Source organism: Choloepus didactylus, chromosome 7 (assembly GCF_015220235.1).
Source record: "Choloepus didactylus isolate mChoDid1 chromosome 7, mChoDid1.pri, whole genome shotgun sequence".
In the NCBI taxonomy this organism is placed as follows: Eukaryota; Metazoa; Chordata; class Mammalia; order Pilosa; family Megalonychidae; genus Choloepus; species Choloepus didactylus.
Genome location: NC_051313.1, coordinates 38,501,461 through 38,529,103, shown reverse-complemented (window position 1 = coordinate 38,529,103; position 27,643 = coordinate 38,501,461). Strand labels below are relative to the sequence as shown.

Here is a 27,643-nt window from a genome sequence, read left to right as displayed (position 1 = left end):
CATTAACAGATTTAAAAGCAGAAAAACCCTATGGTCATATCAACACTCACTTCTTATTTTAAAAAATAGAAACTCTTAGGATCAGAAGGGAACTTTTCTTAACCTAATAAAAAACTGTTTACCAAAACCCAATAGTAAGCATCATACTCAATTGTGAAACCATAGTACCTTCCCTTTCAGATCAGGAATAAGCTAAGGATGTGTACTATTCCTGCTTCTTTTGAACTCTGGTTTAAACACTGGTTCTAGAAAAATAAATAAATAAAAATTGAAGAGGAAGAAATGAGACATAATTATATACAGTTGATACGATTAGTTACACAGAAAACCTAAGAGAAATACAGATAATGTATTAGCAAATTGCCAGATATTAATTTAATATGAAAAAACGAATTGTGTCCCTATGTATCAGCAACAGCTAGACAAAGAAATTTTTTTTTTTTAAAAAGAACACTGGCCTTATTTTTCTTGACCTTCATCTCCTGCTCTTCAACACACACCTCACCCAGATAAGCATGGGATGATAAAAAATAATTAAGAAAAACAAGTAACCTAGTTAATTGTGAAACTTTGAGAGGCAATGAGCATAATTTCTGGAAAACTTGTAAGGTTCTTCTCTAATCAACGGTTACCACTGAAAAATTCCACTTCAAAAAATGAGGCATTGTAAATGGCGTTACCTTGAACTGTGGTGAATCACAGTTATTCCTGGAAAAGAAACACAAATGGGAAGTTCCAGGCCTCTGCAATTCAAACTCTGCCTCAAAGGAAAAATAAAAGTGATACCCTCTGTTCTACATAGTTATAATAAAGTCAGCAAGAATTAGCCTTCCAAATGGTGCCCCACACTGAAAAAGAAACAGGGGACCTGAAGGGAGACACTGGTCAAGTGGCAGGAAGGAGAGGTTAAGAAAGTTCTTGAATGCTTTGCTCTTCGACTACATGAAGATAATATCGAGGGACACTTCAGAAAAAAACGTGTTGAAATTTCATTACAATGAAGCACCGGATAACATTTAAATTCTAAGAAGAAAGGAGAATTGATACAAGAACTACCTGATACAACTGAGACCCCTAAACTCTTACCCTGTTTCAAGTATATCCATCAGCATGAATTCTGGTCTGTTCATATTTTCTAACAGTCTTAGAGAAGCACACTAGGTACACATGATGTTTTTCCACTCAGGGGAAGATTAATGATCATTTCTGATGAGGCAACAATAAAAAAAAAAAAAAAAGATCAAACTTTCTGGACAATATTCTAGAGTTGGATCTGACTGGGCAATACACCCAATGAAAGCAAGGTTACCTGAAAATATTACATTATGATACTGCTTTTTAAATATGCTAAAATCCTAATTCACTGGAAATACCTAAACGAGCAAAAAAAATATATATATATAAGATTGATTAAATTAATTATGGTACAGTCCTATAGTGGCATATTATGTAGCACTCAAATCATACTGTAAAATAAATTTATTCACACAGGAAAATAGTCATGATACATTGCCAGGTTAAAAAAGAAGCATAATATAAAACATGCACAACTTGCTATCATTTTTAAAAAATTCTAAATTTGTTTAGGAAATGGAATTGAATGGAATATTTACAATGTGTGCGATGGACTAATAGGAGACTTATTTTTTCTTTCATGCTTTTCTGTATTTTCTAAATATTCTACACCAGGAATAAATATTAATGTAGATTACCGTTTTTAAAAAGAACCATGTTTTATGCGCAATTTTTCTTTAAACTTATAAAGTCTCTAATAAAAAAAATCTTTTTTAAAAGTAACCATGATGAAAACACCTCCAGTTCATACACCAACTCTGGAGGGCTCCCAAACATGCACAAAGTTAGGACGGTTTCATGGCGGCCAAAACAAACCAGCCAAAATAAAGTTCCCTTACTGACAGTTATGCTGGAGGATAGTCTTTTCCTACTACTGTTCTACCACTGGGCATTGGGCCTGGATTAGATAAGTGCCACCAGGAGACACTGAAAAGGTTCAGTACCCACCCCAAGAAGCTGCTTATCCCCTTGGCTTCCTCCTGCACTGTCAGTGGGGGATAGTGCAGAGCCCAGACCAGCATCTGGGGCAGCAAAACATTAACAAGACTTATGGGTATGAACGAAAATTCCATTCATACCTTCATAATGTCACTTCCCTGCTCAGAAATGCTTGGTTCTAAACCTTGTAAGTCCTCTACACCAGCGTCCCCACACCTCATCCAGCAATCTCCACTGCCCCCAGTACGTCTCCAGCCAGGTCCATGCACAATGGTCCATGCACATCCCACATTCTCATCCAACTGCCCAGCCCCAAATGAGTCTTACCCCTCCAGAATGCCTTCCTCTCAGCTCCTCAGGTCCATGTTGGTCTCCCTGACTCTCAACAACTTGACCGACCCCAGCACTCGATCATTTGTGGGTGGGGAACTCACATTATTTCACTGTGTCCTGCACATGGCAGGTTACTATTATTTTGATTCTCCCAGGCCCTAGAACAGGGTTGCAGTCAAAGCTGGCTCCAAAATCTAGGAGACAGATCCTTTAAGGAAGGGTGATTTTGCTGGCAGTCTTTCCAAAGACTGAGCAATCTCTCCCTGTCTGTCTCTCTCCCTTCCTCCCTCCCTCCTTCTTTCTGTCACATCTGTAAGAGCAGAGAATGGCATTTTCCCTGCTCACTCTTCTCAGCTTAAATCTATCCATGTGGCTTCCTCTGACATCTTCAATCCTCACTTAGCTGTACAAATGGATGGCAGATCAAAAGCAGATAATCCACGAGGGTGCCTGGTCCTTGCTGTCTCACTTCCAGGCACTCAGACACTTGGAGTGTGCTCCCTTCCCGGCATCTGGGATGGTCCCTGGTCTGCAGGCTGTGCCAGCTCCAGTTCCTCCCTAACTCTTCCCCTTGCTTTTCAGGACTTAGGTGGGTGACGTTATTCATTCATTTATTCACTCAGTGATTCAACACCTAGTTTACTTAGAGCCTTCCGTGTGCCAGGGAGTATTAAAACTATCATTACTGTATGCCATGTTTTCGCAACCAGATTGGAAGGTCCCTGATGGCCAACATTTTCTGCTACAATTATATCACAATTAACAGTCACCAGAGACTCCAGCTCTGTGCTCATAAAGTGTTTGGAAAATATTTAATCGATTGTCTGAAATGAGGAAGAAAAAAAGAATAGAGCAGAAGGCTCTAGTTTTCTTTTGATTACTCACCCCTTACTGATTTGACTGCAGAGATGGTATAAAAGACAAGGAAAAAAAAAACTACTTTAGTAGAGTGAGTATAGCCATCATTTTTTTCTGATCCTCTGCCCAGACCAAAAGAGACATTAACATATGTGAAAGCACTCTAAAAGTTGTGGGATATTTTACAAATACGATATGCACCATCTACACCTTGGTGAGAAAAGTTTGATTCCAAACACTAAGCAATCAAGCCACCCCGTTTGCAAGCTCCTGCAACCAACAGCAAAATACAGCCTGGAAAAATGCTGACAGCCTGATGAAACCCAAATGGAAAATAAAAATGAGCAAGAACAGCCACACACCCAAAAGAGAGAGAAAACCAGCATTGCTTGGAGGAAGAAATCCTCTAATTGCCTCCACACTCCTCCTGTTCTCTTCCATATGCTTGCATTTAAAGAAGTCCAACTACTGGTCTGCTCGCAGCCACGGAGCAGGAAGGTCTGCAGCAGGCAGGAACCAACAGCAGGGATGGAGAAGCCGTAAGAAAGGCTAGACTGCAAATCTAACAACAGATTTAATGTGCATTATGTAAAACTCAGCAAAGAAGCTCTCCTGGTTGAGAGCCCACATACAGTGGTAATGGAAATCATTCTCGGGAGGAAGATGGGAGCATGGACAGGAACGTGGCAGGGCTTTCCTCACCCCGGGCAGCTGATGAGCCTCCCCCTGCAGGAAGCCACATGGGACCCAGCCTGCAATTAAGTCTCCCTGTGGGGAAGGGACCTGACACACAGGCACCCACACTCCTCAGTGTGGCAGTACTAAGCCTCCCTGGGGGCCCACCCGTGGTAAAATTACCAACAGCAATCTTAGTTTTTAGAAATGCCAACATTTTGATCTCTGCCTCGCTTGGATCATTTCTCCCCTGCTTTCCCCACTGTACTCTCAGCAATCTCTGTCTCCAATCTGCCCCGGCCCTCATCCTTTGGGGGCTGCCCACAACCCATGCTCAGGACCTTCCTGTGCCTTTACAATTAGGGAGGGCTCTAAGGAACAGATAGATAGTGTGTGTATATATAGATATACACACACACACATTAATAGGTATGAGACAGGATGTGCTCATACCACCAGCTAGTGGCAGGGCTGAGGACTGAAGGCAGAGCCTTCCTATTTCACCTACGACATATCACACACATGTCAATAAAAGGAAACCAGTGCTTCATGTGGCAGTTGCTACGGGCCAGAGATTAGGCCCCAGGCCTTCAAATGCTTTATCTGCGATTAACTCCACAATCAACCTATGAACTGGGTTCAGAGAAGTTACTCAACTTTCCCAAAATCTTGCAGCCAGCTGGGATTCACACCCAAGTCTTATGACAAAGCCTGCTCTTCCCTCTACTGTGCAATGCCGGGGGATTTCAGGGTGAATAGGAGAATGGAGCAGTTAACTCATGAGAAAGGTATCTCTTCAGGCTTTAAGTCCTGCTTAGGGTATAGTGAAAGGAGATCAGTATAACATGTGACTATCAGGAGTCACATGGGCCCCAAGATACAACAAGAATTCTGGAAGGTGTAGCTAGAAAAGCAGTGGGAAAGGTTGTTCCTTGGAACTCCTTGGCTTCCTGGTGGGACCATAGTTTTAAAATTTGTTGGGACCCTGGAGGATTCTGGAGAGGTGGCTTTTGCATCTTCAAGCAGCTCTCTCTTTCACAGCAGGCTAGAGGGAGAAGGGCAGAGCCTTCCCTGGGCCAGGAACAGGGGCTTGGGTAGCACGGATGGCAGCCAAACTTAGGAAAGAGATCTATGGCTGCTGGGATACACAGGGCTCTCTGCAGAGTTGGCAGAGGGCCTCCTGGCTGCCCACCTGCGTCTCCTCAGAAATCCCCTGAACAGGGTACCATCACCCAGCACAGCAGGCTCTTCCAAGCAGCTCCTGGTCAGGCCAGAATACATCAAAGTGAGACTGGCATCACACAATGGAGCAGTGTGGGCGGTATTGTGTTTCTCGCGTAGTGTAAAAAAATTGATGATGTCCTTTCAAGCAAAAGAACAACTTCAACGTGTAGGTTGTATGTACGCAAATGTTCCTTTGGGTCCATGATGAAAAGAGATCCACACAGCATCCCACCTAAGTGGTCTGAACCAAGAGAAAAGGATCATCTAACATTTTGGCTGCCTGGCTATGGCCTTCCATGGAGCAGCAAAGAGAGGTTTCCTAAGCTGCAGTTGAGGGGACCACCCAGGGAGAGGCTTTGCCTCTGCATCTGGTTTTCTGAGTTCTCTGAGACCAAACCAGTTAACGTTGGCTAGTTACAAGTCCAAGACATCTCTATCCTCGCTTGCTATTTTTAAAGTTAAAATTCAGCCAAGTCCTAAATCTTTCCCTTTGGAACAGAGCTCAACAGGACAGGCATCTGGAAATAGCTTGGAAAAAGTTCTGTCACTGTTTGATGTTTAAGACAAAGTTTGCTTCTGTGCCCCCGGCCCATACTTCATTGCAAAAAATTTCCAATATAAAGTTTCAATAATTTTACAACGAACACCCATATACTCAACACTTAGCTTCTAACATTAACATCCTACCATTATGTGCTTTAATACATAGCTATCCAAATATTCATACTGTAGTACTTTTAACTGTGTATTTATATTTAATATCCTTTATTCTTCTAGAGTGTAGCTTAGGGGAAGAACATGCTTCATAGACACACCTGGGTGTGAATCCCTGCTTGTACACTTACTAGCTGGAAAACCTAGAGCATGCTTGTAATTTCTTAGAGCTTCAGTTTCCACAGTCATAAGATGAGAGTACGAACACCTAGGACTGCTGTGAGCTGATGGGCTGTTTGGAAGGCACCTGGCACACAGCAGAGGCAATCCATGGTAGGGATATATATCTAATTTGTAGTCCACAGATTATGCTCTCTCTCTTACCTACTAAACGAAATTGAATTAGTCAAAGAATAACAATAATCGAGGCACAGATGAACAAGAATGGTAGAATACCGTTAAGTGTTGGAGGTAGGTGAGGGGGTTAGTGGGATCCATTAAGCTACACTGTTTACTTTGTATACATTTGAAAATTTCCATAACAAAATGTTAAAAAATCGAATTGATCACTGGATTTTGTTAAGTGAAAAAAAAATAAATGTATATCTTCAATGATGTTTCTAGGAGAGTAGAAGGATTTTTGAATAAGTCGTTACTGGGCAGGAAACATATTTGAAAAATTTAATAAGAAACATCTGAGAAAAGAAGAAAATAAGCTAAGAAGTGATGATAGTGAGGTTACGATCACAGGGTTGGGGAGGCCCCACATCCGCTCACTCTCATGGGTGTGGTGGGGGTTGGGGAAGGGATGAGGGCTGGGGCATTTGGTGAAAGGTCCCCAGGTGATTTAGATCACTCTGGGGTGAGAACCTCTGTATTGGCAGAAAAGTGTGAAACCACACTTTCCAGCATATTAATTGTGAGAATAAACACTTTGCATAATGCAAAGCTTGTGCCCCTAGCTAATTTGCAGGCAGATGACACAGTGTGGGGAGCCTCTGATTTAGCAGAATAAAAACGACTTGTAACTGAACAGCCTCCCTCTGTAAGTGAGGGGTGGGTTAACGGAGGACTCAAATAGATGCATTCTCCCACATCATTTATCAACTGTGTACACTTGTAGAGCCAAAGGGGTTCCCTTAGTGGCTTTAAGAATTGGGGACATGAAGAAATTTGGAGGAAAGAACCAGTGAATAATGTTAGAGAAATAAAAGGAAAGGCTTCATTTCTTTCTTTTAAAACAAAAATGCCACCCTCCTGTTACAGTTCCCTAATTCCTTCCCTTCCCTGCTGTGGTTCATTCTCTCTTGTTCCTCTTTGCTGGCAGCTGGAGGCAAGGAGGCGGATGTGATGGAATTGCTGCGTGGGACAGTATCTGTCTCTGGGAGCCCTTGCGGTGGTGACAGAGGCAGTGTCATTCATTGCTGTGGGAGATCATGCGGAGGCAGCTTGACTGTGCAGGCCACCGCAGGGCAGCAAAGCCATTTGCTACTCTGTGGGCTTCCTGCACCGAGCCAGGGAGGAGGAAGAAGGCATGTAACAGAGGGAAGCAGCACACACACACACACACACACACACACACACACACACACACACACACACTCGGAGGCTCTAGCAGAATTTTTACATCCATGGCAAAGGCCTTTGCACCGACAGAAATGCCCACCTTGAAAGTAATCTTTACCTATTTCTCCAGCTCCAGTGATCTGCTCTAGAACATATTCAGTCCTTTCCTTTAGTTATTTTTGAGCATCTATGATGAGAAAGACAGAATGTTGGGCAGAGTTAAGTTTTCCAGCCCAAGGGGCAAGGAAGAAGTGGCATTTCAGATGAGCCTTGCAGTGGATTGGATGGAGAACTCCAAGAGGTGGGAAGAAGGCATTCCTAGAGGAGGAAAGCAAGTGCTCAAGGCCCACGGAGGGCACAGAGGCGGTTTGGTGTTGCTACAGGATAGATAGAAAGTGAAAGAGTTAGATGTGGTAGAAAGGTGGACTGGAGGGACAGACCATAAAAGCCTTGACTGTCAGATTAAGGCGTTTAGAACAAATTTATCATCTCCTTTGATCCTCAAACCAACTGCCATTGTGGAACTCAGAAAGTTGAGGTTTACAGAGGTTAAATGACTTGCCCAAGACTCTACAGCTGGCAATGGAGCTCAGATTCAAACCCATGATCAATACCAAAGTCAATGCCCTGTCCACCCTGCCCTTTAAAACCCCAAGTCCAGCTACCACAAGATCATGTACTTTCCTTCCAACCAGAATGGCTATTAGAAATATCATAGTGCTTTTATTGTTGGGAAGCAGGCAAATGAACAGCAAAAATTTACACTGCACAGGACACCTTTAGAAATATCTTTTGGACCCCTTTAGAAATATCTTTTGGACACCTTTAGAAATATCTTTTGGCCTACCAAACAAAGCAATATATGAGCTTTTCTTGCTGTCCTTCCACATTACAAAATAATAAAAAGTCAAGTTAGAGTTTTTGCTTTTATGTCCTGTAGCATCAAAGTAACCAACAATGGTAATTTTCACATAAGCTGCAAAAATGTGATTCTGGGCAAACAGACACCCAGTATCAACTGTATTTTTCAATGCAGTGCAACAGCTCATCTCAAATACTTTCTGCTCCCCAAATCCTAAAGGAATATCCAATATCCAGGAAAAAAAAAAAACAATGCTGTTTTATGTGCCTACACAAATACACCAACTTAATAAAGAATACCAAGATCATTTGACCTTTGGCCCAAAGGATGGGGAGGAGTAAAAATTTGGTTAGAAAGAAGAACACTCCTAAAATATAAAAATGAAATCATAGCATGGCATATATTCTTACATGTGCTCTTCTTCAAGGTCAAAGATTTTAGTATTTTGGAAGCAATCCTTACAGAAGTACTTGGGTGCTATTTTGAAAATTCTATGCAGTGACATCTACTCTAATATACAACTGCATTTAACAGTTTGTCTGAGGAGAGAAAAGCTACTCAAAACCTAAGTCCAATTCATATAGCTACTGTGTGTCAGGCAGGTGACTCCCGCCAGGACTAGAGATCAGGATACAAGAATGAATCATATCAAGGCTGTTGAATCACCTTAAATAGTGTCATAAAGAAATTTTTTTCCTTTAGAATCAAATTCTGAGAGCTCTTCCTTTGAAAAACAGTAGAAGTTTCTTACTTCTATATTTACTCATGCCACAAGACTCATGTTCTGTTGCGTCTCCTCTGTGAAATCTTCTCAAACAGTGCCTATCCCCTTCCACATTCAAGAAGGAGTGTGGGTGTGTGTGTATGGGGGTGGGGGTTCTCCTTCTCTTTGCTCCATAGATACACTAATATTATACTTTTCAGACTGCACTGTAAGGGCAAGTGTGTGTCTCAATGTACTTATTTCCCCAGGCAAGAACAATGCCTACCACTGTTCCTCAAATGTTTACTAAGCGAATGAATGGCTTTTTCAACTACAAGCTTTATCCTCAGACTCTAGATTATTAGGTAGTCAAAATATTCTCCATGGTGGTGGGTGTCAAAAATTGCAAAAACTTTGATGCATGCATATGAATAGATTCCAGGACAATAGGTTTATTGTGGTATAATTTACATATATCAAATTCTCTTTATGTTTTTGCAAAGGCATACAATGAAGTAAGAGTAGGTGGTTCTTACGTACTTGCTTGGGCCCCATCCTGGGGGATTCTGACTGAGAAGAGGTGCTGTGGGGGCCTGGACACTGGGAATTTTAAAACCTTATCAGGTGATGCCCTGCCAATGTATTCTATCTTTCCTTTCCCCTGTCTTTCCCAGCCCCATACATCATTCTCAGACAACTACTGGTATTGAAGATGAAACCAAAACATTTCCACTCGGCACCATACTTGGAAGCAAAACCTAGGTAGTCAGCCACTTGGCTGGAGTCAACTGTAATTTCTGGTTATTTAGCAGAAATATAGCTACTAAATGACATTTTGAAATGAACATGAGATATCCACTGAAGGAAATAAAAATGCTTTTGAATTGGAGTGAACAAAAGGATTGTGATTTTGAGGGCCCTAGTGAGCATTTCTGTAGGGGAGTGTTGGGGTAAGAGAGAAAACAAGCCCTTGCAACATATTGTTCTGATTCTGACTGTAACCATAGATCTAAAGTTTTAGATATGGCAGATTTCGGGGGTCTATGAATAAGTGAGGTTAATGTTAAGTCAACATCTTAAGACCACAGAACTGCAGGGAATTAAGGAATATTCCCTTCCCTCCTAAGTGGGGGGTTAGTTTTCTGGTGTCATCCTTTAATTACTGGAGAAGACCACAGGACAGCAAAGAGGTATCGGAGTTCTGCATCTTCTCTTCAATATCTCCAGAAGATGTGATGTTGTGGATTCTAATTAAGAATATGGGACAGTCTTTCCCCAATTCAAATTTCAATTCTTACAAATCAGAGTCTGTTTTTGGGTGAAGTCCATCATAACACACTCCAGGTGCCCATCACCATTCTTCTGTCATTTTTTCTTTCTGCAATAGTAACTGTATAATCTAATACTTGAGTAATTAGGTCAATGGCCAGGGACTTAATATTTAGTGGAAATGGAATCTGATCTTTACTGATGTTTCATTGTGAATAACGTTCAAAATGGGACCAAGATATCAGGGGAGTATTTGCCTAGTTTAAAAAAAAAAAAAAAAAACCCACTAACCATTATTAATCAAAACAGAGGTATATTTGGTGAAAAAATAGATTAAAAAATAGATTAATGCTTACTTGTCTGCTAAAGTCCTGGGAAGACTACTAGTTAGCACGTATTTAAAAAAACTATTAAGATGGGTCTTGAAGAAAGAATGAATTAAAAAATCATGCTGGTTTTGAAAAAATGCCATTGAGTTGCTTCTAAAAGAAAGAAAATTATTGAAACTCTGCTGTGGAGAAATTTGGAAGTATGCTTTACACTATCATTTATAAGGCAGTGCATGTTGGTTTTGCCAGCTGCCAGGACTGGTGGAAAACTGCTGAGCTAGTGGTTACAGACAAACCAAGCATCGCCCTGTAATTAGAGTTAGCTGGGGGAAAAGTGGCACAAAGAGGACAGAAATATGTAGCTTCAGACTGGGAAGAAGGCAAGAAAGCTGACTGAGTTTTTCCTCAAGAGGTCTGAATTACAGAACCTAGCTGGGTGTAACCTTGGACCTTGTCCTTCAGAGACTGCTGCGCTGCCCACTTTGGTAGCCACTAGCCACAGGGAATACTTGAAATGTGGCTGGTTGGAATTGACATGTACTGTAAGTGCAAAAGACACACTGGATTCTGAAGATTTAGTACAAAAAAAGTAAGATATTTCAATCATGTTTATTATTGACTTCATGCTGAAATGATAATATTTTGGATATATATTGGGTTAATAAAATAATTGTGAAAATTAATTTAACCTGTTTCCTTTTACTTTGTTTTCCTTCACACAGCTATTAAAAAATTTAAACTCAAACATGTGACTTGCATTCTATTTCTATTGGACAGTGCTGGTTTAGGCCTTCGTTTCTTCTCTTGCTAAAAGTGGCTGTTAGGGAGATGGTGGTGGCGGGACTGGAGGAAGAGGCCCTGTGGACAATGAGATGACATGCCAGGGCAAAGCAATACAGTTACTGCTTGTTGAATGAGTAGTAACTTTACTACTCATTTAGGGAGTGAGAGGAGCAATCACAGGAGATCCAGGCTAATTAGCGTCTGATCTGACCACCACTCAACCTCTCTGTGCCTCTGGCCATTAATCTGTAAAATGGGAGGGCAGGACTAAATGATGAAGTAAGAGCAGAAAAGGTTTTCACCTGCAGTGTCTCTCTCCAGCCCCCAAATAAAGAATGATTTTGCTAAAAACCACTAGAATTAACCCAAAAGGTCTTTTTCTCAGCCAGCACTATAACAACTGAAGACCATCTTGAGAAGCATTGCTATTTATCTGTTCTGCTTCAGATCTTCTCATGAGAACAAACTTGTTAACACAGTTAAACATAAACAAAGAACAACGAATGCAAGATGGGTAAAATGGAGAGATTTCATGCCCCTCTTAAGGGCTCAGAACAATTTGAAAAGGGAAAATCCTACCGATGATATTCAGAGGGAAACATATTTGCCTTCTTTCAAATCTATAGATGGAATATCTACTATTGAGACATTAATCCATCAATTAAAAAATCCAGGATTTTATAAAACATCAGTTAACACTTCCATGAAATGCATGTCTACCCCTCTTCAAAATCATACAACCTCCAAATCAAAACAGAATCACATCTCAAGCATATTAATTTCTATTGAAATGAGGTTGCTAAGAAAAAAACCAAAACTGAATTCCATTTCTAACCAAAGCCCTGGCTAGTGCTGAAACTGGAGCCAGGGTGGTCAAGTTTCAGAATATACAAATTAGTTGCCAACATTAAAAAGTTGGGGTAGCTAATATAGATCCAGATTTCTGGTAGAGCTGGGCCCACATTAGTCTGAGGTTCAGCTGCCTCTTTTAGATGTGGGAGGCTTGCATCTCTCCAGTTGCAGAGCCTCCTCCTGGCTGCTTTCCCTTGTGTGTGGACTTACTTAGTCAGGTAGGCATTTGCAGCCTAAGGCAAGAAGGGTGGGGTGGGGGCACAGTTGGAGAAGAGGATGGGAGGGAGCACAGAGAAGTTGAAAACCTTGGCTCTAAGCCTAACAGATCTGGCTTGATCTTAGCTCCACCATAGGGGCAGGTGACCTTGGGCAAGTCACCTCACCAGTCTGAGCTGCGATATAAAAGTCAAAGAAGTTCTACACGTAAGGTGCTTACATGGTACCTGGTGTTTTGTAAATGCTCTGCAAAAGCTATTTGTTTTATTGCAAGGCAAGAACGAAAAGTGTTTAGCAAAATCAGCAATCACAGCAAAATTCAGCTTATCACAAGGGAAGTAGCTAAAAAAAAAAAAGTCATTGTAAACATCTGAGGCCCATACTATGAGGAATTCAGGAAGAGAAAGCAAAGAGTAAAAAATATCCCAATGTAGAAACTGATTAAGGCAAGGATCATCCATGGATACTCAAATCAGCAGATGAAAGGTACATGGGGGATGTTCACAAAGGACCCAAGTACCACCCCACAAATGTCTTACTAATTACAAAGGAAAAGTGCACCTTGACAGTGGTGAGGTACGAGTTTTCATCTAACCCAAGAGATCAAATGACACCACAGATGGCAGGACAACTTGAGATCATCTGCTTCCTGCTGGGACGCAACATCATGCACACAGTATCACCTATGAAGTATTCCTGGCAAAAAATGTTTAATGTGAGTCTAGATATTACTTCTAATTTTCAGTGGTCAAGGAGCAAGTTAAACAAGATCATGAAGAAACAGACAAGCCCAGAGTGCAGGACATTCCATATCACAACCAGCCTGGACTCTTCAAAAAGTCATTAAAAAAAAAAAAATGCCATATAATATTCTACAGGGTAAAGAAAAGCCATCAACCAAATAGATCAAGTAGACTTCATTAGATCCTGGATTGCAGGAGAGGGGAGGGTAGTGGTTATAAAAGATATTTTGGGGCAACTGGGGAAATTTGAATATGCTCTGGAAATTAGCTAATACTATGGAATTATTAAATTTCTTAGGTGTGATAATAGTATTATGGTTATGCAGAAGAATGTCCTTATTCTTAGGAGATATACAGTGAAGTATTCAGAGGTAAAGTGTTAAGATGTTTGCAACATATTTTTGAATGGTTCAGCAAAAATCTCTATATATAACATTTATATATATAATTGGAAGAGGGGAATAAAGCAAATGTTGCAAATTTAGAACAATTGGTGAATCTAGGTAAAGGTATACGGGTATTTGTTTGAGTAGTCTTCAGACCAGCAAGTTTGAAATATTTCAAATTAAAAGTTGAGGAAGAAAGGAGAAAACAAAAAGGAAAGGAAAAAAAAGGATCTGGTAATATCATTACCTCCCCTTTTTAGAACCCCCTCGATACTTACATTAGGTCAGCACTGTGTGACTTTTCATTCAATATGGTTTTATTTTTCCCACATTAATAAATTTCATGTGGCTCAGCTTCTTTGCTGGCCTATATAAAAAAATCAGACTTTAAAGGAAGCTCCAACAGCAAGCTGTAGAAGATCACTTTTCTATCAGGTAGGTATGAAGTCTAAGATACCACATCAAAGACTCCTGAAATTGATACCTAATTCCCTATCTGGATGGTTTTTAAGCCAGGAAGAGCAGATCAAAGGCTGGGGATGGAATGCTATCAGGCTCAGCATTTGCTCTCATCTGCCCTGGGCACTGATGGAAGAGTGACTGATACAGGTCGCTGGTCAGGGGCTGCTAAGGTTTTCAGCTGTTGCCGAGTAAAGCAGGCTGGGCCTGAGTTCTGGTGCAGAGAGTAGGCATGGCATAACCCCCAGAGCAGCTACTTTGAATTTAATTTCTGCACAGTGAGAGTTCCCAGTGAAGAGGGAATTAACTCTGTTATGCCTTAACATGCGGAGTAGTGTAAAGAAACCGGATACAGATAGCATGGGTATAAGTCCTGGCTCTCAGTGGGGGTGCTACTGACGCTGTGCCAGGGACAGCTCTTCCCCGGGCAGGACATTTGCCATCCCTGTCCCACTCGCTATTCACCATACGCCAACAGTCCCTCCCAGTGGAGGACAACCATTGCCCCCTGCCCCTGAATTTCAAACACTCCTGGGGGCAGGCAGTCCCCTTCCCACTGCCTTATCCCCATCACCCAATTGGTCCATTACCTAAGAGTTGCTTTGGGAGATCAAGTATGCAGGTCTTTATAAACTTAAATTATCCAAGCAAGTGATGTAATATGCATCTGCACAGGCAGCCTGCCAGTTAGAGCCGTGGGGCGGGTCCTACCACCTCCATCCCCAATCCAGGGCTAACACTCCACAGAGCTGTCTCTCCAGCCATGTCCTAGAATACATAACAGCTGCCAGAAGAAGACAGTTAAACTACCTGAAAGACATCATGGAAATAAGAGAGAAGTAGATGGTTGGCTATTCAACACTAATGATTCTTAATTATTTCAGAATTAAGAAAAAAGTAAAAAAAAACTCAAATTCACAATAATGTGAAAGTGTTATATGAGTGCAGAGAATATTCTTATTTTGTATTTTTTAAAACCTCAAGTAAAATAAGTTAAATGTTTTAAATATATTCCTATCCCATCTTTTGAAAAAAAACCTGATATATTAAAAAAAAAATACTGCTTTTGATTGTAAAAGTGATAGATATATATTCACTGAAAAATACTGTTGAATTTTTTATAAAAGAAAAAAAGCAGAAGAAAAATCACCTGCAATCCCACAATGCAAAGTGAACAATAATTTTTGGTGCACATTCTTCTAGACTTTTTTTCTATGTGCATGCAACTTCTAAAAACAAAACTGAGCTCATGTCAAACAAGCCAATCGCAACCTCCATTTTTACTTAATAATAATCATCATGAACATTTTTTCCAGGTCTTAAATACTCTTCAACAACAGAAAGCTAAATCTTTAAAGAGAAATTGGCAATTCATGAAAAATATGAAACATTCTTCTTTTAATTTCTACAAAAGTAGCTGCTTTTTCATTATCATCACAGCAATACAGGTACAGAATACAACTAAATATGCATTTAATGTTTTGTACATTTAACATATTTTTGAAATTAAATAGTTTTAAATAGACTATGTCCTTACCTCTAAAAGAAAGCTGTAATGAAATACCTTTGTAAAACAGATTTTTTACAATGCAAACAACTCACTCTAAATTTCCATCTCCAATTTATCAGATTTATAAAATTGTATGTTTTACACCTATAATTTCTTAAAATGGGGGTAGCAGAGCAATGTCAGACAGCCCCAGTAAATAGGAATGCACCTACATTTGACAGAAACCTTGAATAAGGTTTCTTTCCAGCATACAGAGGTGGGTGTAATGTGGTCAGCTTCTTAAGGGAACATCACCACAGCTATTTTAAAACGATGAGAACAAATCAATAAAAAAAGGCAGTTTAAAATAGGAATAATTAATGTAACAAAGTTATAATTAAAAAAGGAGGGCTTAATTATCAGGACCAAATGAGTCAGCAGTAAGCTTAAGCAATGGAGCGTGTTGAATGAAGAAAATTCTTAGAATTACTGAAAACAGAATTTCACTTTCAAACTATGCAATGAACTCGAAATGCCCTCGGAAGGAACCCTACCCTTTGCCTATTCAGGGCACCCAGTGCACAAGTAACTTCCTGCTTTTTCTCTCTGCTTTTTATTAATCTTTATGAAGCACAATGAATTCAAGACAACAAAAGATTAAATGATGTGGTAGAAGATAAATGCTTCATAATTCTTACAAAGTAAAGTATCCACACAAATACTTTTTTTTTGGAAACAAAATGCAGGTTAGGAATTAACTGAAATCTGAAGATCCAAGTTGAAATTCCTCTATATTTCTTGACATTAACTATAATTTAATGTAGGCTTCTGTGTCTAAAGACACATGAAAATGTAACACAAAAGTCTGTGTTGTGTGTTTTTAAAGGTTATGTGGTTAAATATCAACATTAAAAAAATTGAATTGAGAATGAAGAATGGTGGTTTTCATCTCTGACTCCCCCACACCTGGACTGGATGAGCCTTATTCTGAAAAGTCCCTTAACAAATGGGAAATTTTGGTTTCTTAATGTTGTTACAGATTAAAACCATACCAGTGTGATTTTCAGTGTGGATGCAGATGGCAAATACATGGCTTCAAATAATTTAGTTTAGGAAGTCACTAAAACTAACTTGTAATGAAAATGATGCGACTCTTAGTGAGTGAGTGACAGAATGTCCATGGGAATTACCTCACAGATCAAGGTGACAAAGTGATACATACAGATGATGATGCCTTACCCTCCCAAGCACATTACAACAAGATCAGCATATCCAGGTCTGGTTTTCAAAACATTAAACTTCAGAGATCTGCTCTTTACATTTTTGAGTGGTGCTCATGGAAGGGAACCTAGAGCCTGGGGCAGGGCTGCTGCATCTACCGGTGCCAGGTGAATTGCCCAACCTCACCTGGAACTGTCAGCCTGGAATAAAAGCAGGGAATGGAGCAGGGATCCTCACAGGTTCAAGTGCATAAGAACCACCTGGGGAGCCTAAGACTGGATTCTGATTATGTCCCTTAGGGTGGGCCCAGGGGTCTGCACTTTTAAACAAGCTCTTTGGGGATTATCATGCAGGGGTACTGCCCTCTGGGAGACACATGGGCACTGTCCAGAGATGTCTCTGCTCAGGACCTTTGCCTTCAACTCTCGGAACATTCTGGGTCTCGTTTTATTGTCTTTATGACTTTGCATTTAGGTAAAAGTCTTTCTCCCACCCTTTGGTCTGGTTGGGTTTTGGGTTACAAAATTGCTTTTTACTCTTTTTCTCTGTTCCTTGCCCCCTTGCCCCAACATATGGATGAACCTTGAAAATATTATGCCAAGTGAAAGAAGCCAGACACAAAAGAACACATATTACATAATGCCACTTATAGGAAATATCGAGAATAAGTAGATTCATAGAGATAGAAAGTAGATTAGAGGTTCCCAGGGGCTGGGGGAGCAGGGGTATGGAGAGATATTGCTTAATGTAGGTACCTGTGGTAGTTTGGAACTATTACGTACCCCAGGAAAGGCCACGTTTTTTTAATGCATTCTTGTGGGTGCAGACCTGTGGTGGATGGGACCTCTTGATTCAGTTGTTTCCATGGAGATGTGACTAGCCCATTCAAGGTGGGTCTTAATCCATTACTGGAGTCCTTTAAGGCAGCTCACGGAGAGAGAGAAGCTAAGAGATGAAATCCAGAGAAAAGCATCCGGAGGGGAGGGAAGGCCGATGAAACCAACCCAGGAGAGAAGGATCAGCAGACATCACCATGTGCCTTCCCATGTGATAGAGGAACCCCAGATGCCAGCAGCCTTTCCTCAGAGAAGGTATTTTCCTCTTGAAGCCTTATCTGGACATTTTCATGGCCTTAGAACTGTAAATCTGTAACCTAATAAAACCCCATTGAAAAAACCAACCCATTTCTAGTATATTGCATTCCAGCAGCTTTAGCAAACCAAAACAGTAAGCATTTCTGTTTGGGGTGAAAATAATTTGGAAATAGATAGTATTTGAGTTTCATAAAGCTGCTGGAATGCAATATACCAGAAATGGGCTGGTTTTTAATAATGGGGATTTATTAGTTTCCAAATTTATAATTCTAAGGCCATGAAAATACCTAAATTAAGGCATCAATAGGACGATACCTTCTTCCTGAAGAAAGGCTGCTGGCAGTCTGGACCCCTCTGTCACACAGCCAGGCACATGGCAAGCAATGTCTGCCGGTCCTTCTCTCTGGGGTTTCGTTGCTTCCAGCTTCTGGTTTCAGTGGCTTCCTCTCTCAGCTTCTTGGGTGTGTCCTTGTCTCTCAACTTCTCTGGGGCTTTTTCATGTGCCTCTCTGGGGTTTTTCTGTCTTTTACCCTCTTAAAAAGGACTTTGATAAGAGGATTAAGACCCACCTTGAATGAGATGGGTTACATCTCATTGAAAAAACCTAATTAAAAAGTCCCATCTATGATAGGTCTATACTATAAGACTGGATTAAATTTAAAAACACGATTTTCTGAGGTACATGACAGTTACAAACTACCACAGTAGTGATAATTGCAAGCTTTGTGAATGTAATTAACACCACTGAACTGCACATTTAAAAATGGTTAAAATTGCAATTTTTTTGTCATATGTATTTTACCACAAGTAAAAAAAAATTTTTTTGAAAATGAGGATACCTAGTCTAGGTCATGACCCATCATGAAAGCGCCCTGAAATTGGCCCATGAGAATTATCCTCATGTTGGAGAGGGTTGCTGGGCTATACGTAGCTATAAATGTAATAGTTTCCCACAGATACTTACACAAAAACATTTAGTTTTGCCAAAACAATATTTTTACACTTTCATCAACTCTGCTTATTATTTAGCTTTGGTACACTTCTTCCAAAATCCATTCATCTGAAATACAGTAGACTGATAACGTAAAGCCCCTAAATCTCTGGGCTTGGCCATCTGAAATGAGATCTTTTATCTTTCTATTCTCTACCTTTCCAGAATGCATTTTCATGGCATTCTTGCCAGAGGCAAGATCATTTTCAAAAAAAAGAAAAATGAAGGGCAGTAAAGTCAAAAGAACATTATACCGAAGCTTTTGGTGAAAAAAAAAAAATACTTAAGTCTACAAACACACACACCACACCCTTTCTGGGAAGATATTACTGGCCTAGAAGCTTGGGTTAGTGTATCTCAAAATATGTCTCACAAGAGGCACAGTTACCCTCCCAAAAATAAACCCTGTAATTAAGTAAAGTCTTTTCAAGTGGATTGTCCTATATCACAACTTGACATACGTTACTTTAATCTCCCTGCTCCAGCAAATGCACAAAAGCTCTCAACGACTCACATTTAAACCAGATTGTGTGTCACTAGCAAACTGATGCAAATAAACAGCCCCGTGTATCAAAATACTCAACCTCAATCATCTGTAACAAGATCTCTCTCTTCCCTAAGCACATTTTCATCACCCCAGAATCACTACCTTTGATTCAAAAGGAGAGACTAGCCCAGACTGAAACACTATTTGACCTCAGAGGTCATCTAAAGACAAACACATGTGAAGAATCTTGGGTTGAAATTTAAAATAGGAGACAACCTCTTTTGTGCGGATGCTGAGATCATGTTGTGCGAGTCTCGCTTTTATCTTTAGCTGACAGTCATTCAGTGTGAGCCTTCAGACACCCGTCTGTCTGTTTGAATTTAGGTCATATTTTGAAGTCGGGGTAATGGAAGGAATGGCCTCTTAGGAATCCTTTAGACCCTACAATTATATGAACAAACTTCTTTATGTTTTCTAGTTATGTATTTACATATAATTAAATGTGAAATTATTTAATATTGTAAGCCTTCAAAATGATAAGCATTTTAGAAATTTAAATTTAATACCTCTCTATCAGGATTTCTCAGCCTCAGCACCATTAACATCAGGGGTTGGATCATTCTTTGTTTGGGAGGGCAGAGCCCTCCTGTACGCTGTAGGATATTTAGCAATCAGTTATATCACCACCCCCACCCCCAGCAGGCTGTTACAATTAAAAATATCTTCAGACATTGCCAAATGTCCCCAGGAAGTGGGGATGGGGGTGGTGGTGCAGGGGACAAAAATCAAGCCTGACTGAGAATCACTGCTCTCTTATTACTTAAGTATTTATATATCTCTCCCTGGTATGGCCAGGAAAAAAAAAGCCTAGTTTTTTTTTTTTAAGTCCCCCACAAGTTTAAGAATTTCCAACATCCTGTGATTCATAACGAATTATCAGAACCTGTGACACACTAGTACTCCAAGAGATTTATAAACAGCATTACTTGCTATCTCAGACTAAGGGTGTCAGGGCCTGGCTCCACTTCATTCAAGACATTCAAAGAGGATGACTTTGCTTCCACCCAATCTCTTGGACTGCTACCCTCCCTCCTTTTAGAAGCCCCATTCTTAGAAGACTGCTCTTAAGAAATCCTTCACCACCCATTACCAGACACTTAGTACTGACTGTGAAGGAAAAGGGTTAGGGTTGTGAGTCTATTAACATCAGGTACAGAAGCAACGGGCCTGCTGGGCTCCAGGGCCAGGGCCAGAGCCCCTCCAGGGCAGCGTTTCTAGCCTCAACCTTGGCGTAAGACGGGTGTGGTAGAGCAGATGCTTCCTCAAGGGGAGGCCCTGGGTGGGGAGGTATAGTGGATTGGAGCTATGTATCCCAGAAAAACATGTTCTTAAACCTAACTCCTTCCTGTTGGCGTGAATCCACTGTAAATAGGAGCTTTGATGAGGTTACTTCAGTTAAGGTGTGGCCCACCTCAATCAGGATGGGTCTTAATCCTCTTACCGGAGTCCTTTATAAGCAGAATGAAATTCAGACACACACACAGAGAAAACCACGGGAAGAGACTGGAAGTCAACGAACCAAGAAGCCAGGAGGGGCCACCATGTGCATTGCCATGTGACGGAACAGCCAAGGACCAAGGATCTTCGGCCCAGCCCCAGAAAGCCACTGTCTTTTGGGGGGAAGCATCACTTTGATGACGCCTTGATCCTAGCCTCAAAACAGTGAGCCAATAAATTTCCATTGCTTAAGTCAACCCATTGCATGGTATTTGCTTTAGCAGCCAAGAAACCAAAACAGGATGGATGTGAAAATTACATCGGAGGGAAAAGAGCCAAAAGAACTGGAGATGATAAGTTCAGCTGAGAGAAGATGCATGAGGAAGGGGTGCTGTCTTCAAACACCTGGAAGGCTGGTGTGTGGGACAGTGAGTGGACATGTCTCTGTCCACTTAGAAAGTGACTAGGAGCAGTGGGTCATACAATAAATACTTTTCACATGTACCAAGCACTCTTTAGGCACTGAGGCTACAGGAAAAAACAAGACCAAGTCCCTGTCTCATGGGAAGCATACTGTCATTCAATATAAAGAATACTGCTTTTCTTTTTTCCCTCCCCCTCACTTGCCTTCTCCTCACTTCCTCTTTCTTTTTCCTCCCTCCCTTTTCTTTTTCCTCCACCCCCTTTCTTTTTCCTCCATCCTCTTTCTTTTCCCTCCTCCTTCTTTTCCTCCCTCCCCTTCCTTTCTTTTTAACAATGTGAGCTAATTGTCCAGTTGTTTGTCTTATTTTTTCCATTTTGAAAATCATGGTTTAATTTACATACAGTAAAATTCACCTTTGTCTAGTTTACAGTTCTATGCATTTTCACAAATGCATGCAGTTTTGTAAATACCACCACAATTGAGATATAGAACAGTTTTATCACCCCACAAAATTTCTCCATGTCCCCTAACTGCTTGTTTGTTTGTTTTTTTTCAACTGGAGCAAGCTGCCTATCCAGTACCTAGCTTTTCATCTCTGAGTGATTTTGAATTCCCCTCTACAGGGATTCTGTAGAAGAGATTTTTGGGGGGATTCAGTGGGAAATTGTGTCAGATAAACCCTAAGGCCACGTCTCTCTTCAATTCCATGCTGGTGGAACCTGGTCACCTAGAGACATACAATTAAACATCAGCCCATTTTCCATCACATTTTCCCCAACCAGAGGTAAAGGCCCCACCTCAAAGCCAAATTCTTTTAGTCAGAGTTCAAAGATTTCAGTCCAATAATAGGATCTCTGTGAAGGCTACATACTAAGCATAGGAAAAAAAGGGCTTAAGAAAAATTTAGAAATGAAAACCTAAACATTGTAATTGAGGCCCAAACTGAGGATACCGTCTACCCCCAACCTTCTTTCTCTTCTGGTTAATTTGGTTCAAAATAATATTAACTCCCAAAACAGAACAAAGCTCAAAGTGGCCTCTTAGTGGCCAATGTGTCAGGAAGGGAAGTTAAGGTAGCCAAGCTCGTCTAAGGGTAGGCTACCAGGGTTGGAGAACAAGGCAAATGTCTCAGGGGTTCTCAGAGCTCGGTAAGGGGGGGAATGTCAGAGGATGGCTGTTGTGACCAGCTGTGACATCAACAGGGTGTGACAACCCATCTGGCCCTCCAGCTGGAAGGTGCACACACCTTTTAGTGGCTTGACCTCAGTGGCAAATACCGAGTTTCCAAACAAAGCACCCACTATGTGCCAGCACTATCTAGTTCATTTTATTCTCACAAAAACCCTGTGAGGTAGGTAACATTAAAAGCATCATTTCACAGATGAGGAAACTGAGGCTCAGAGAGGTTAAGTGACAACCTGTAACTGCCCAACAGATTTTAACCCAGGTGTCCTGACCCCAAAGGCTGCACTCTTTACTACTGCTGGAAAGGTCTTCGGGATGTTTGCTGAATTGATTGTTCTTGGTCTCACAGACCATTGTTATGCTGGTCTGGGGGCTGCTTCAGAGACATGCTGGATTCTTCACTCCCTTTAATACCCCATTCCCCAAGCAGCTAACTGCCTGCTTCTCTCCCATTTCAACATGTAGACCATGAAGATTTCTCTGCTTTGGAGACTTTCATTTTTTTCCTTTGGTCTGCACATTTATAACTCCTTATCTTACATGGATGGCCTAGAACATATATTAAACTGTCAATCGTATTCTTTACCCTGTATCCATTTATTATAATCTCAGAAAACCCTGTATTTCTTATCAGCAATAACAAGAAAAATTATCATACTGCATTTCAAGGTCACATTTAATTATAAAATTTGATTTTGTCTAAGTTTAGTGCAGATTTAAACAATGCACAGAGCAAGGCAACAGTTTTTCTTCCCGAGCACCATTTAACAACACAAGGTATTAGAAATAAATGCAGCAGCACTTACCAAAATTTCTCCCAACTATCACAAACTTTATATACACCACATGTCTTCTAAAACAGCTCTAGGACTGGTCCTGAAAAACAATACCACAGCAAAAGAAAAATGCATCATTTAATGGAAATAATCTAATGTTTATTGTGTTTCTTTTCTGGAAACAACAACCCTTTCCCTCTGTTTTGGGCACCCATCCATGTACCAAATTCTTACAACCAGATTCTTCCTTGTTTTTCACAGGAAGATGAAACCAATTTACAAATCACCTCAGCGTTCAGTTATCAATTAAAAAAAAATCTGAACAATGAAATAAACCTAGTGCTATGGGTTGACTTGTGTCTCCCAAAAAGATATTTTGAAGTCCTAATCCCCAGTACCTCAGAATGTGACCTTCTTTTGGAAATAGGGAATTAGGCAAGTTAAAATGAGGTAACAGTGGAGCAGGGTGGGCTCTTATTCCAATATGATTAGTGTCCTTGTAAGAAGCGAAGAGGGGGCACAGACAGACAGACAGCAGAGAGAACGCCATGGACTGCCAGCAAGCCACCACTGGAAAGCCAGGAGGCAAGAAACAGAGTCTTTCAGAGTCATCAGAGGGAGCAGGGCCTTGCTGAAACCTTGGTTTCGGACTTCCAGCCTCCAGAACTGTGAGATAATAAATTTCTGTTGCAAACACCCAGTTCACTGTATTTTGTTACAGCAGCCCTAGGGAACTAAGACAAGCAGAAACCATGTTTACAAATAGCTTGTGTGAATGTTTAACTCTTTTACATAATTGAAAACAAGAGAACAATGCAAAAACATTTAAAGTTGAATTTATTCCTTTTCCAAACCAATTCCTCTTCAATAACACCCTCCCTTCTCCTGGGCTAACTGTGAGGACTTGGGCAATTTCCCTGACTTTTCTTTTGTAAGTTTTATTTCATCATCTCTGAAACAGAGATTCTAGTATGGACCTCACAGGGTTGTTATGAGGATTAAATGATATAATGCATATTAAGGGTTAAAACTGGGTCTGCCAGACAGTAAGGACTCAACAGGCCTGAACGATTATCATCATTCTCCTTGCTACCAGCTTGAAACCTTAACATCACCTACCTCACCTCCCACTGCCAAATCCTGGCCCAAACCCATCCTTTTATTTTCACGGTGATCTGGAACTCACTGCCTTCTCTCCATTCCCACCTTTACAATCAGTCAGGTCTACATCACTCCTGGCAGAAACCCTTCTCCTGGCCTCTAGTTTTTTCCCCTCCCAATCCAACTCTCATGCACAGAATCCTTCCTAAACACAACTTAAAGCCTGTGCTTCCGAAAGGAGACACCTTCCACAGCTTCCCAACACCTATGAACTGATGTGTGAGATTATGTTAGCCTTGGATGCAAGCTCACCTTGGCTTTATTTTTGTGTCTTCCCATCAGGTTCTGTAGAGTCCAGTCTCCTGAACCTACTCTCCTCCCTTCTGAGGGCCTTCTCGCCCATAACTGCCCCCTGGCAGGAGGCTAAGCCATTTTCTAATGCAGGGGTCCTTTACCTTCCTGTGCATGGCAGTCTAGGGACACATTTCTCTGAATAAAGTTTCTAAATGCTTGAAAATTAATACATGAAACACACAGGATTCAAAAGAAGCAAATTATATTGATATGGTTATCAATAACAAAATTGTGATATATATTAATACATGCACTTCTTCCAATATTTCAATAATATCTGGCATAAGTCAAAAAACTATTGTAATTCTGACGGAGTGTTGTGCATCAATGATATTTCAGGATATCTAAAGCTATAATGTGGTATGAAAATATCCGTAATTTCTATCGCTGAAATATAGCTAATGCCACTTTCATAGTGGAAGGAATTGTTACATTTCTATAAGGTTAGTGAAAATAAGGAAGCAATTTTTTCCCATCCAAGTTCACAGACCCCCCTGAATTCCATCCATGGTCAAGGGCTCCAGCTTTAAGGCCTACTTAACTCTCATTTCTTTCTTGAGGCTTTTGTACCTTGATTTTCTCAATTTGGTATTATTTGAGTCTTCTTTGTTTTTCTCTCTCTTTTTCCCATCTTTTTATTCCTCCATGCCTAATAATGCCTTGCCCCATAACAGACATAGTAGGAAGGCATCCAGTAAGGATTATTTGAATCGATCAGTGAATAACAGTGCAATCTTGCTTATCCTCTTGAAGCACAGCTAATATTAATATTATCTCATCTGTCTTTGGTAGCCTGTGAAGTCCTAAACATGTTGATGGAACACATAAACATTCCATATACAGATGATAATTTACTCAAGTTAGACAATAAAATGTTCCCTTTTCTTACTTCTTTTTGGAGAGTGAATCCTCAGTCCATGCTGCTTGGCTGACAGATCTCCTGGTAATAGATCCCCACTGTCAATCATACCATCACACAATTCCTGCCTCAAGGAGCTTAAAGTCTAGCAGCTTTTCCCCAGCTAGTCCAGAGTAGTTGAGGGCCTTTGCATAGACAAGGAATAGCCAGTGATTTCCTAAGACTGGGGTGTCTCGGTGGCCACACTGGTGAGGCCAGTGAGTTGCTCTGGCCTCTGCCACATACTGCCCCAAGCACCAGCTTCCCATCCTTCCCACAGCCGTGAGCCCTTGGCTACAGGGCAGGCAGGTCAAGGAGTAGACAGAACAATGAAATTTCATTTCCCCACTCAGTACCCACCTGAGTGATGCTGTTTTACATATAAGGTTGGAGATGGCAGCCCCACCAAAATGACTGACCATTCCAGGAAGGTCTACTTAAAGTCTGGCTGCAGACTTCACTCTGAACCCCACTGAGGCTGTGATGGCTCATCTTTTGGATGGACACTGTACTTTGATTTTACCAGCCTTTTTTTAAAATACCTGCAGCTCAGCACTCCTATGTGATTTTTGCCAAGAAGACAAAAAACAAAAACAAAAACCTGAATAGTTCTTTTTAAAATGAAGAGAGCTTAATGGTTTTCTCCATTGAAAACCACTCCTGAGGGCACTGAGATCATTTGCTCTGGTAGAAATTCACCATTGGCAGTATTTTTCAAGCCCAACATCATGTCAAGTGACTTTTAGGACAAGCAGGGACGTACTAGCTCGCTCCCCAATAACTAAGATTGATGAGATAGCTACTCAGAGAACAAAGGCTGGACTTGGCACACTCTTTTTATGCTTAAGGACATTTAAATCCATTTTGTTTAAATCTGTTCCTTTTGAGACGCATCAGACAGATGGTATTTGCTAATAAAAAATAAAATGATAATGAAGAGGACAGCATGACCATTTCACCTCTGATTCAAAAACTACTTGCTTCTAATACATATCACGGGCAGTTGTGTGGCTCCCAGTTTAAAGGTGACATCCTCATTACACACTGGGAACTCATATGTCTAATGTAGTTCTCATTTGTATGGGCCATTCCCTCTTCCTTCTTCCTAACAGACTCCTCATGTGTGCTGCGTGGACAGGTGACAGCACCCCAGCCAGGGATGGAGAGCTGAAAGGTCTACAGCTTTGCAGCAGCACCCTGGAGCTTCTTCAAAATGCAGACTCTTAAGGCCCCACCCCATACCTCCTGAATCAGATCTGCACTTCCCAAGATCCCCAGGTGATCTGCTTACATACCAAAGTTTGAGATGCATTAATCTAAGGGAAACCCATTTTCCTTGCCAGTGACTAGTTCGAGAATAGGCACGTGACCCAATTGAGGCCAGCAAGATGTGAACAATGGTTCGCTGGGATAAACTTCCTCCTTCTGAAAGTTGTGGTGTGGGATGTGATGCCCAGAACTTTCCTGACTATCTTGCTCCAGCCTGAGGCTATAACTGGCCCAGAGTATATACCCAGCTATATATATATACTGGACACACAGGGAACAGTGCAGGGGTTGCTGCATTAGTTCAACCCCAAGGTTTGCCACACCTCTGGACTATAAATACATTTCTTAGAGTTCAGGCCTTCTTCAGTTGGGTTTTTAATGATCTGCAGCTGGAAAGCATGCTGACTAATTCAGTCCCCATGAAGCATTACAAAAGGAACAGAATGCAGAGTGCTGGGTCCAGCCACATGCTCAAGATTCTTGACAAGGTAGTGTATCAAGAGACAGCGTAACAGTTCAGAGACTCATTTTGTTCAGAGAACTGACCCAGTAGTATTTTCGGTCCTGAAACCACTGTTCACTTTGCACATTTCAAAAAGCTTTTAAAATCAGCCAGTCTAAACGATCTACCAGAGGAACAGCCCAATGCTCTCAAATGATTTTACCTGGAGTGGCAAAGTTTGCCTTCCCCAGAAGTCACAGGGATGTCATTTCCTGCAAAGACAATGGGAGACTAATGGCTCGGCCTCAGACTCTAATAGGGAAGACAACTTGTGACATGCAGTTACTAAAAGGTAAATAAGGAAAAGATTCAGGCGTTCAAAACTGCTTCTGGATCTGCTCCAATTAAGTGAAGAAAAGGAAAAAAGAGAGCCTTCTGGTTTGGAAAATGATGGGAGAAGCAGGCAGCTTAGGTAGCCCCCATACCAGTT

General features: G+C 41.0%; 1 protein-coding gene across 4 annotated transcripts in view; it reads right to left on the bottom strand.

The window, feature by feature from the left end:
* FYN (FYN proto-oncogene, Src family tyrosine kinase) overlaps positions 1–27,643 on the bottom strand; it is a 214,984-nt gene that overhangs the window by 103,325 nt on the left and 84,016 nt on the right. For 3 of the 4 annotated variants that reach the window (XM_037844767.1, XM_037844769.1, XM_037844770.1), the window contains exon 3: positions 23,120–23,189. The exons of the other annotated variant lie outside the window; for it this stretch is intronic. The gene's annotated coding sequence lies outside the window, so the exon portion shown is untranslated. The remainder of the gene's footprint in view (positions 1–23,119; positions 23,190–27,643) is intronic. 4 annotated transcript variants of the gene reach the window in all.